Genomic DNA, 11391 nt, shown 5'->3' with positions numbered 1-11391 from the left:
GGGAGTGACAGGCTGCTGCACGGCTAACAATAAAGTTTTTAAAGACTGGTTCATTTAATTAAAAGCACAGCAGGCTGCTGAGTACTAAGCAGACAGCATGCATTTCATTAAGGAAGGTCATCTTTCCTGGCTCGAAATAATGGAAACCGGGGCGGCATTCAGAGATAAGATCACAAGTTAATTTTGCCCTCTTAGGGACAAGATTTGGCAGAGAATGACCAGCCACCTTCTATGAAGGCTGCTAGAGTCTGGCTGGTGGGGTAAGTGGAGATTTAGCAGAGGACAGCGGATTTCTGAAAAGATGTGTCTCCTAAAAGGTGTTCTAACAATGAAAGAGAAAAGAGGGACGGGAAAAGCGGGAAAAGAAAGGACAAGGGGAAGAGATGGAGGGTGAGAGGGAGTGAAAGCCTCTTACGACCCTAGTCCAAATTCTGATCAGAATTCCTTACTAATTAGGGGCGCCTGGGTGGCTCAGTAGGTTGAGCGTCTGACTTCTGCTCAGGTCACGATCTCACGGTTCAGGAGTTTGAGCCCCACGTCGGGCTCTGTGCTGACAGCTCAGAGCCTGAAGCCTGCTTTGGAATCTGTGACTCTGAATCTGAACATTTATTAATAAACGTTAAAAAATTTAATTTTTTTAACCTTTATTTTGTTTTTGAGAACAGAGAGAGACAGAGCATGAGTGGCAGAGGGGCAGAGATAAAGAGACAAAGAATCTGAAGCAGGCTCCAGGCTCTGAGCTGTCAGGACAGAGCTGGACGCATGGCTCGAACCCACAAACCATGAGATCATGACCGGAGCTGAAGTCGCACGCTTAATCAACCGAGCCACTCAGACACCCCTAGTATTTCTTATCATCAGCATTAATGATGCTTTAGGGTTCATAATTTTTACACCCATTGTCTTACTTGAGACTTATTTTTACAGTGTTTCGTGGGTTTTAGTGTTTATTTCAGAGAGAGTGAGAGAGAGAGAGAATCCCAAGCAGGCTGGACACGGTCAGTGCAGAGCCGGACATGGGGCTCGTTCTCACAAACCGTGAGACCATGAGCTGAAATCAAGAGTCAGAGGCTTAACCGACTGAGCCACCCAGATGCCCCCACAGTGTCTTGTTTCTTAAGTTGTTTTCAACTTTGTAGCAGAGTTCATTTCATGTTAAAACATACTTTATGTAAGCATTTACAAGTGATGACAGGCCATGCTAGTCTTCCGGTATGACACATCTATTCCTAACGTTCAGCAACACCCCATCCTGTTAATCTCATACACGTGCTCCGTGTGTGGGAGACTCCTGGGAAAATAAGGCTTAATATTTAGTGGATTTAACTGCGCAATACTTTCATTTTTATGTTAGTGTTTTACTTCTACCGCTGCACTTAATATTTATTAAGTGCCTACTGTGTGGCAGGCACTGGCTCAGGCACAGGATAAATAGCAGTGAACAATACAGACACTGTAATGTTTACATTTTAATACTAATTTTAATAAAATGGCTAACACTTACTTTAAGCCTGGTATTATTCTTAGCCCTTTATTTGTTGAAAATTAATCAAGGGAAACCTCACTAGGATGGGAAGCCAGAAGGGAGAGGGCAAAAACCCTCTCCCTGGTCAACTGCATCGAGAGAGGAACCTTGCACAAGAATACTACTTTATGACCGCCAATAGGGAGAAGAAGGGTTTTCTCCTCCCCCCGCAGCAGCGCAGCCAACGAGAAGCCAGTGTACTTGAACTCCCAGATTCGGCCAGTGGATTTTTTTGTTTACACAGCCCTCCCAACTTCCCCTTTCTTTAAAAAAGACCATTGTTCTCCCTTGTTCTCCAGGCTTGCCTGTGGTTTTGCCTTAGTGTGCTTCTCTGGAATTGCAATTCTGCTATTCCTGAATAAACCCATTTTTGTTGGTAAAGTAACTAACAGCTTTATTTTCATTTATTTTACTTTGTTCACATTAGTTTTTTAACTGTTATTATTTTCAGTTATCTGGACACCACTGTTTAGTTTTTTAATTGAAGTACAGTTGACATATAATACAGTTTTATTTTTAAGGTTAACAATTTATATTTACCCTTATTTAGGGAAGGAAAAATTCTTCCTCTACCCTTTAAGGTTTTCCAGCTGGACCGAAAATTACTTTGACATGAGACAGATTAACAAGAGAAGTTTTATTATGTGTGCATGGAGTCTCAATAATGAAATTGAGACCCAAAGAAATGATCAAGGCATATAATTTTCATACTTTTTAGACAAAGAGACAATAAATCTGTAAGGAATTGACAGGACAAAGAAAAAGTTAACTTTTGGGGGTTTCAATGAGTAAGGACTTCTTTTTTTTTATTTTTAATGTTTATTTATTTTTGAGAGAGAAAGAGACAGAATGTGAGTGGGGGAGGGGCAGAGAGAGAGGGAGACACAGAATTGGAGGCAGGCTCCAGGCTCGGAGCTGTCAGCACAGAGCTGGACGCGGGGCTTGAACTCATGAACCACAAGATCGTGACCTGAGCTAAAGTTAGATGCTCAACCGACTGAGCCACCCAGGCGCCCCTAATTAGTAAGGAATTCTGATCAGAATTTGGACAAGGGTCGTAAGTTAGTAAAAAGTAACAGGGTTATTTGTATAGCTTTCTTGGCCCCCAATTTCTCCCTGGTGATAAGGATGTCTCTTCACCTCTTGGTACAGGGAGCTGACCTTCTGCATGGGAGGTGCATGCCTTCAGGGGGGCAGAGGAGGGTCTGAGTGTCAGCACAGAGCCCTATGCGGGGCTTGATCCCACGGATCATGAGATCATAAACTGAGCCCAAACCAAGAGTCAGACACTTAACTGACTAAGCCACCCAGGCGCCCCTACGCCAATCATTTGAGTCATAGTCCTGACAAATTGCAAACTGGAGCCTGGGGCAGAGGAAGTCCCAGGCTCAGCGAGGCACTCAGGGGTAGGAGAACCACACGCCCCCCGTGCTTCCTGTTCCCAGCAAAGGCGGTGGTGCCGTGGTCCAGCCGCGGGGAAGGGCGGCTCGGGAGGCGGCTCTCACTCCCTCGGTCTTCTGTGGGGAGGGGGCATGGTCTCTCCACTTGAAAGTTTCAACTACAAACTCCTCTTTAAATAACTTCTTGTGCAGCATAGGCGTGACTTCTTCCTGCTGAAAATGCACTTTCTGTCCTGATGCCTGATTTAAAGTCTAAGTCAAGAGCCAGGCTCCATCGCAGAACATACGCGAAGTTACTTCCCCCTGGTGGCCAGCGCTGGTGTTCTGAACCGCAGGGGACTAGCTCTGCGGCAGAGCTCTCTGCTTGCCGGCTAGGATACCCTGCTCCACGGCAGCCCCCTGCCCCCTAACAGTGGCCCTGGGACACCTTTGCCTGTCCCCGCTGACCTGTCTCTAGCTGTACTCCTCATCGGCGTGCTCTGGGTTCTCTGGGTGGGGCGGGGGAGGGAGAGCGGAGGGTGTTACTTCCCGGGGAATTACATGGCAGTATCAAACTGGTGGGTGGGGGCAAGAAGACCTGTTCTAGTTCTAGCCAACGTCCGGGGGGTACCCCTGAGGAAAGGTCGTCCCCCCTCGGAGCCCTGATTCCTCTTGGGAGAAAAGCAGGGCGTGGGCCGGGGCCCTTCCTGCCCTGGTTCCCTGGGAGCGCCCACGGTCAGATGCCCCGTTGCCATGGGAGTCTGTGTGCTGAGCAGTTTTGCAAAGGGGGGAGGAGGCTTCTTCTGTAAAATTGGCAATATAGTATTTATCTTCGAAGGTTGTAAGAAGGATTAGATAAGGTGCTGGGCCCCCCAGGAGGCTCAGGCGGTGAAGCATCTGACTTGGGCTCAGGTCGTGATCTCATGGTTTGTGAGCTCGAGCCCTGCATCGGGCTCTGCACTGACAGTGCAGAGCCTTCTTAGGATCCCCGCCCCCCCAGAATAAACAAATTTTTAAAAATGATGTGCATAGGGGCGCCTGGGTGGCTTAGTCGGTTAAGCGTCCGACTTTCGCTTAGGTCATGATCTCGCGGTTCGTGGGTTCGAGCCCCGCGTCGGGCTCTGTGCTGACTGCCAGCTCAGAGCCTGGAGCCTGTTTCAGTCTGTGACACCCTCTCTCTCTGGCCCTCCCCTGCTCACGCTGTCTCTCTCTCTCCTAGAAATAAATAAAACATTAAAAAAAAAATGATGTGCATAAAATATTTGGCACAAATGGTGTTTCATAAATAGGGTGCTTATCGTTAATTGTATAACTACTAAGAATATACTTTATCGTCCAAATTTAAGAGTCAAAGGGGTACTACTGGTAACTTTTCCAGGACGAGAGGCATAAATCAGATGTGCACACAGGACACATTGTCACCTACAATTAGTAATAGCCATTGGGAGATTTGGAAAAGTGCCCAGTAAACAAGAGACGATAAAAACGAACATTTCACACAAGTAGCCAGGCTTTGGGAGGCTATCTTTGGCAGCCCCTCAAATGCTGGCTGGACAGAATCAGTACTGGGGGCAGTGAAACCGTCTCTGCCAAGGCTTTTTTCACATCAGCTCCATGTACATTTCCAAGTGACTGAAATTTACCTTCTCTCCAGCCACAAACTAGCAGACAGGCCTCTCACTGACCAAAGCAGGACACAAGTATGGGTGTAAAGGAACCAGAATATGTCACCCCCAAGTACCCCTCTTTGGCGTAAAAGTTATTTTGAGCTGAAGGCAATAAAGAGCACAGGCAGAAAAAGCTCTACCTTCTCCCTCTTTTTCTGCCTAAAGGCAGGATGTAAATTCTCCTTTTACTGGAAAGGACTCCTAAAGGCAGGATGTAAATTCTCCTTTTACTGGAAAGGACTCCAGACTCTTTAAGAGGAAACTTAGTCCATCAGCTTCCTCCCACATCTTTACCTTTCCAGTCAGCTGCCCTTGGGATCCTGAAATGGCTTTCTCCGCCCTGCCCTGCCGCTCCTCTACAAATATGTTGTTCTTTGTTCAAGAGGATTGATAAGCCGAGTTCCATTTCGCTGAGGCTTCTCCCTTGTGATCCGCACGGCACGCATAATGGTCTGTTTTTTCTCTTATTAATCTTTTTGTTAAAGGGTCATAGCTGAAAACCAGGGATGAGGAGAGGCCAGGTTCTGCCTCCCCTCCAGGTGGATACCTGGGAAAGTCAGATGGAAGAAATGTACATTCACATGAGAGAAATTCCGTTCTTGAGCAACTTCCTGCTTGGAAAAGTCTGACTTAGCATGTGGGCATGCTCAGGAGCAAGGGACAAATGAGCCATGTTCCAGCCATGTGCCGCTGATAGAAGAGTATAAAGCCAGCCATATCACTTCGAGGGCCAGAGTTGGCCTCACAGAGATTATCCAATTCAACCTGCTCACTGAGGTTTGGTTAAGTAACTTGGCCAATGACATGTGGTTTTTTTATAGACCTACTAAGCACTTTGGTCATATTGACCATACACACAGGAATAAAAAGTGAATTTGGTGTCTTCGCTGCTACCCTGTGAGCCCCATAAGGCAGGGATGGCTGGTGTCTGTCACTCACCAAGGGCTGTCGAGGGCCGCTTCCCCCCTCCCCATGCGGCCTTCACCATTACCATGGGGTGGGGATGACTGTCTTCACTCTGCAACCGAGCAGGCCGGGCCTTGGGGAGGGTGGCAGACTCACCTGGGGCCCCCTGGTTGGTCCTGAAACCAGCACAGCGCTCAAAATAGGCATCCAGGAAATATTTGTGGAATAGATAATGAATGAATGAGTGAAGTGATGTAGCCCAGATTCAAATCCAGGCCTTTCTGGCCCCAGCACCCAGGCTCTGCCTTCTGCTTCAACACAAGAACATCACTACGGCTGCCACTGATGCACCAAGAGCACTCGGATACATCTGTCAAGTGTAAACAAAGGGCTGAAGGGGGAACAGAGCTGTAACTCATCTGAACCTCCGTTTCCTGTGGATAAAAATCCTTTCTTCACAGAGCGGCCCTGGGGTTTCCACACGATGTGAAAGATACGAAAAATTCACGTGCACTGCCGCACTCTGTAAGATGACTAGGGCCCGGGCTCTGGAGGCTGCCAAAACGAGGCCTGAATCAGAGGACTGGCACTTTCCTGGCTATGTGACCCGGGACAGGCAACTTGGCCTCGGCTAGCCTCAGTCTCCACATCTTTGCAATGGGGATGTTATTGCACCTATTGCACAGGGTTCTTGTAAGAGGAGAAGAAATATATTACACAGAAAGTAGTTCACGTTAATGAATGGGAACTACTTTATTAGCTTTAAAATAAAGTAGAGGGGTGCCTGGGTGGCTCAGTCAGTTAAGCATTCAGCTCTTGATTTCGGCTCGGGTCATGATCTTATGGTTTGTGAGTTTGAGCCCCGTGTAGGGCTCTGCACTGACCACGTGGAGCCTGCATGGGATTCTGTCTCTCCCTCTCTCTCTCTCTGCCCTCCCTGCCTCTCTAAAGAAATAAACAAACAAACAAACTACCATCTTTTGAGTTAGTTTGTTGCAAAGCAGTAGTAAAAGTTTACTCTGTCAGTGACAAGCCTTTTATGTACATCATGACATGTGCTCACTATCACCACTCCCACTTTACAGGCAGGGAAACTGAGGCACGGTGGGAGAAACAGCTTCCTCAGACTCCCACCATGTAAGCATGTGGTGAAGGTTTTGCTTCTGATCCACGCCCACTGCTATCACGCTGCACTGCCTCTTCTCTTGCAGACGTCAATGGGGAAGGGAGCATACTAAACCCAATGAAATCTTTTGAGGTTAAAAAAAATAAATAGGGGCACCTGGGTGGCTCAGTCGGTCAAGCATCTGACTTCAGCTGAGGTCACGATCTCTAGATTCATGAGTTCGAGACCTGCGTGGGGCTCTGTGCTGACAGCTCAGAGCCTGGAGCCTGCGTCTCCCTCTGTCTCTGCCCCTCCCCTGCTCATGCTCTGTCTGTCTCAAAAATAAATAAACATTAAAAAAAAAAAGAAAAAGAGAAAAGAAAAAAATTCTCCATCACAACCGAATTGTATTTCAAATGACTGACACTGGCCCTCCAGTCCTTGAAATGGCTCCTAACAATCGGCGCAGAAAATGCGTACGGGGTTGGGGGGGTGGTGTCTATCTCTGCCACCACCAACACGCACACTGCTGTGTGTGCCCAGCTGGCTGTCACCTCCCAGGAGTGATGCGGTCACAGAACAGGGCAAATGGGCCCCCTCAGACGGCAGGGATGAAAAGAGTGGACTCGATCGTCTGAGGACCTTTTTCAAAAGGGAAGAGAGAACGAACGCAGCCTGAGACAGACACACGGGAATCAGACTCTAACAGCCTCTGCTCTAGCTTCTCTGTTCTCTCACAAAGCCGACTTGTCTTTTGTTCCCTTCTGTCGTTGTCGTTGCGGGGCTCGGAAAGCCCCGGCTGCGGGCAATGACACTGGAAGTTACGGCCGCGGAGCGCCTGCTGGCAGGGGACCCGACTGATGGGGACTCGCACGCTGGCTCGCGCAGGAGTGATGGGCAGGGACCCAATGAACCTCACAGATATGAAAAATCATTTGACCTATGTAAGAGTCAGAAATTCTAAAATTAGGGGCATAGTGAATAAATTCTAAAATAAACTTTGCACGTATCAAACACATGGTTGGGTGTGTATGTTTTTTTTTAAACATAGAATGTTCTGAACATTTCCAAAGAAATTAAACCATACCATATTGGTTTACCGTCTCTGTACTCTTTCGGGGGGGGGGAGCGGTGTCGGAGCCGTTTTACGCATGGTTTGAGCTTGAGAAGCCACACGCCTGTGACACTGGGGTGAAAGCTGAAAGTGGCCTGAGAACGCCTACAGCGGAACCCGACTGCCACCGTCCAGCTGGCGCGGCCCATCTCACGACACGCTGCCACTGACTGACTTGGGAACGGGCAGAAGCACAGCCAAGCGCCCGCAATCTTGGGAGCAGAAACTATGCCCATCAGCCATGCGACCCCGGGGCACACAAACCGTGTCCATCATCGAATCGCTACTGAATGGTATCCTGTCTACAAAACCCAGTTCTGGGAAGACAAGCCCAGCACGTGACTTCAGGCTGGAGACGGAGCGGCAGCAGAAGGGGGTGCGCACGGAGGCCAGGGGAGGCAACCCCGTGTTAAAGCACACGCCCGGATCCCGTGTCACCTCCCAAAGGCTCGGGCTACAGGGCGACAGCCAATCAGCCTGCCTTCCAGCTACGAGGTCAAACACCAGTCAGAGAAGGGAGGTGCCAGCCCGGGAGCCTGGCTCCTAGTTCTGACGTGAGGAAATCAAGGCACAGGGCCAGCTCCAAAGGGAACCCAGTGGCCAATTACTCAATGATCTTCTCACGGCAGAACGACGCCTCTGGTCAGGCAAAACTCCATCCAGGTAGGACGACGGTCCTCAACCTTGACTCTCAATTAGAATCACCTGGGGGAGCTTTCCGGGCAGTTCTTTCCAAGGGGTTCCCAGCCCGAGACCGCAGCTGGTCGGGGTGGCGCGCGTCTGGACGAGTTCAGAGCTCCCTAGGGACTCTCGTGTAGCTAGGATGCGATCTGCGTGGGGTCTTCACTGATATAGAGAAATCAAAGCCACCACTCAAACCCCTTGTATGGCTCTCAGAATATTTCCTGTCATGAAAAGAAAGTCATGTCCGTATCACAAATCTTAAGTGGGCACCCGTTTTAAGGAAGGCGAGTTTATTCACTAGAGAAGAGTAACTTTTTTTGATGATTGATATGTTCTGACTTAGCCTTAGGGTAAAGCTCTATCAATCTAAATGCAGGGGCGCCTGGGTGGGTGGCTCAGTCAGTCGAGCATCTGGCTTCCGCTCAGGTCAGGATCTCGTGATTTGTGAGTTCAAGCCTCGCATCGGGCTGTCTGCTGTCAGCACAGAGCCCACTTCAGACCCTCTGTCCTCCCCTCTCTGCCCCTCCCCTGCTCTCCCTCTCTCTCTCAAAAATCAATAAACATTAAAAAAAAATCAAATATGCATTCATGTTTCAGACTACAGAGAAAGCGGTACTCATTTCTATTACCGTATGGAACTGTATTTGCTGCCTGGAAACTCACAGACTATTATGCGAGACCTCCTCTAGGTTTCTAGGTAGCTTGATGAGGCCCGCATAAAGTCTCTTATTCCAGGGAACCAACAGTCCGCTGCCTACAAGCCAAAGCACCTGTACTTACTGGTTCCAAGCACTGCTTTGCTTTCTCAGTAAGAAGAAAACAGTTTTGCAAAAACAGAATGGTCACAGGATATGCTACATTAACATTTGTACAACAGGAGCTAACCTTACTTTCATAAAAGTCTTCATTCATTTGTAATGGGCCAAACCTCTAGTAATGTTACTTGAAATTAATGACCACACAGCTTCACTTGGGTTTTAGATAAGCATTTAATGAACACGTTCATTATACGTTATTTACAGCGTGGAGGATGACCCAGCTAACGGAAAAAAGTTTTACACATCAGGCCTGTTAAGAGTTAGAAAATGGCCTCTGATGTAAATTCTCCAATGAATCCTGGCCTCGGGGCGATTTCTTTCTTTCGGGACTGAGGTCAGAGAATAATATGAGCCCAGGTAGAGTCTGCCATGGTCTGGGTGCCTATGTCCCACCCAGGTTCATACCACCGACATCCGAATTCCTGAAGGTGACGGTATTAGGAGATGAGGCCTTTAGGGGGTACTGAGGTAGAGGGTGGAGCCCTCTGGCTGGGACCAGTGTCCTTATGAAAGAGTCCCCCGCGCCAGCTCCCTCATCCCTGCTTACTGCATCAGGACACAGCGAGAAGTCTGCATCCCAGAAGAGGGCTGTCACCCGACCAAGCTGGCCTCCAGAGCATGAGGAATAAATGTCTGTTGTTTATTTTTTTATTTTATTTTTTAATTTCTTATGTTTATTTTATTTTTGAGAGAGACAGATTGAGGATAGGGGAGGGGCAGAGAAAGAAGGAGACACAGAATCTGAAGCAGGCTCCGGGCTCTGAGCTGTCAGCGCAGAGCCTGATGCGGGGCTCGAACTCAAGAACTGCGAGATCATGACCTGAGCCGAAGTCGGACGCTCAATGGACTGAGCCACCCAGGCGCCCCATATTTGTTGCTTATAAGCAACCCAGTCTGTGGCATTTTGTTCTTGCGGCCCCTAACAGGCTAAGCCACCATCACACAACCAGGTGACCCTCCAAGAGACTGATGAAGGAGAGGGGACCACCAGACACCGACCCCGCCCCCCCGCAACCCACAGAGCTGGGCCTTCTGTTAGCAATGCAGTTAGCAGCATGACCACTAGGGGTCAGACCACACGGACCCGAAGTAGAAGGACATTTTCATTACACCACCCTTGGGTGATCAGGCTCACAGGGGGAGAGAATGGCCTTTAGAATAATAAGGCTGGCAGAAGCCACACCTTCCCACCTACAGGCCCAATTTTAGCTAAAGGAGAAATTTTTTTTGCTGGAAGGCTCACCAAAGGCCACACAGGGATTTCTGCTCTCGCTGCTGCCTAGTTTTTCAGAACTATTTGCCTTCAGGGCCTCAGAGAGCCCAGAGAATTTTGCATCTTCACCAACTGTTTGACATCTTACAGGAGCCTGTGGATGCGCAACCAAACCAGCAAACCGCATAGAGCGCCCCCACCCCCATTCTGAACACCCCCATTCAGACAGGCTCAAGCCGAGGCTCTGTCCTTTGCTCCATCTCCAGCCTCCAACACCCCCACCGGAGTTCAAACACTTCCAAAGCTCCCCGACACAATGAAAGGTAAGAGCCGCCCAAGGGGTCTCCCTGCTTCCTCTCCTAGCCACCCACTCTCCTCGTCCAAGAGACCTGCTCCACGCAGCCTGGCTGTGGGAACTACATCTGATTCCTCGCCGTGGCCGCCAAGGCCCCGCATGGAACCCTTCCCCGGCTGTGTCGAACCTCGATCTCCCCCGACCGTCTCCCACGCGGCCATGAGGGCCCCTGCATGCCTTCTGAACACAGTTCACTGCTGCCCTAAAACTCCTATATCTGCTGTTCCCTGTGCCTGGATGCCAGCCACGCAGAATCTACACGAGAGCAGTTCTCCTGGCAGCCCAGTCCGAGCTGTGCAGAGAGACCATTCGGGGCCACTCGATCCAAAGTGGCCCCATGCTGACTCCTCTCTGCACGTCTGCTTTGCAGGCCCTGTCCCCAGGGCCATCCTCTGCCCTCCCTACCCTTCTCTGGGCTCTGGCAGGTTGTGCCACCTATGGACTGTATTATGCACCCCCCCCTCCGCCCCCCGGCCTCCTGGATGCCAGCTGGGTTCAGCCGATGAGATCAGAAAGCCAGGGCGAGTGGGGATACTTCCTCCCTGCCAGTCCCCGCGACAGCATCTAAGTTCCACCCTTCACATCTGTGTCTCTTCAGGCTCCAGCAACACTACTTCCTCCCCTC

The sequence above is a fragment of the Crocuta crocuta genome, unplaced genomic scaffold (genome assembly GCF_008692635.1).
Source record: "Crocuta crocuta isolate KB4526 unplaced genomic scaffold, BGI_CrCroc_1.0 scaffold84, whole genome shotgun sequence".
Classification (NCBI taxonomy): domain Eukaryota; kingdom Metazoa; phylum Chordata; class Mammalia; order Carnivora; family Hyaenidae; genus Crocuta; species Crocuta crocuta.
This window is presented reverse-complemented; position numbering follows the sequence as displayed.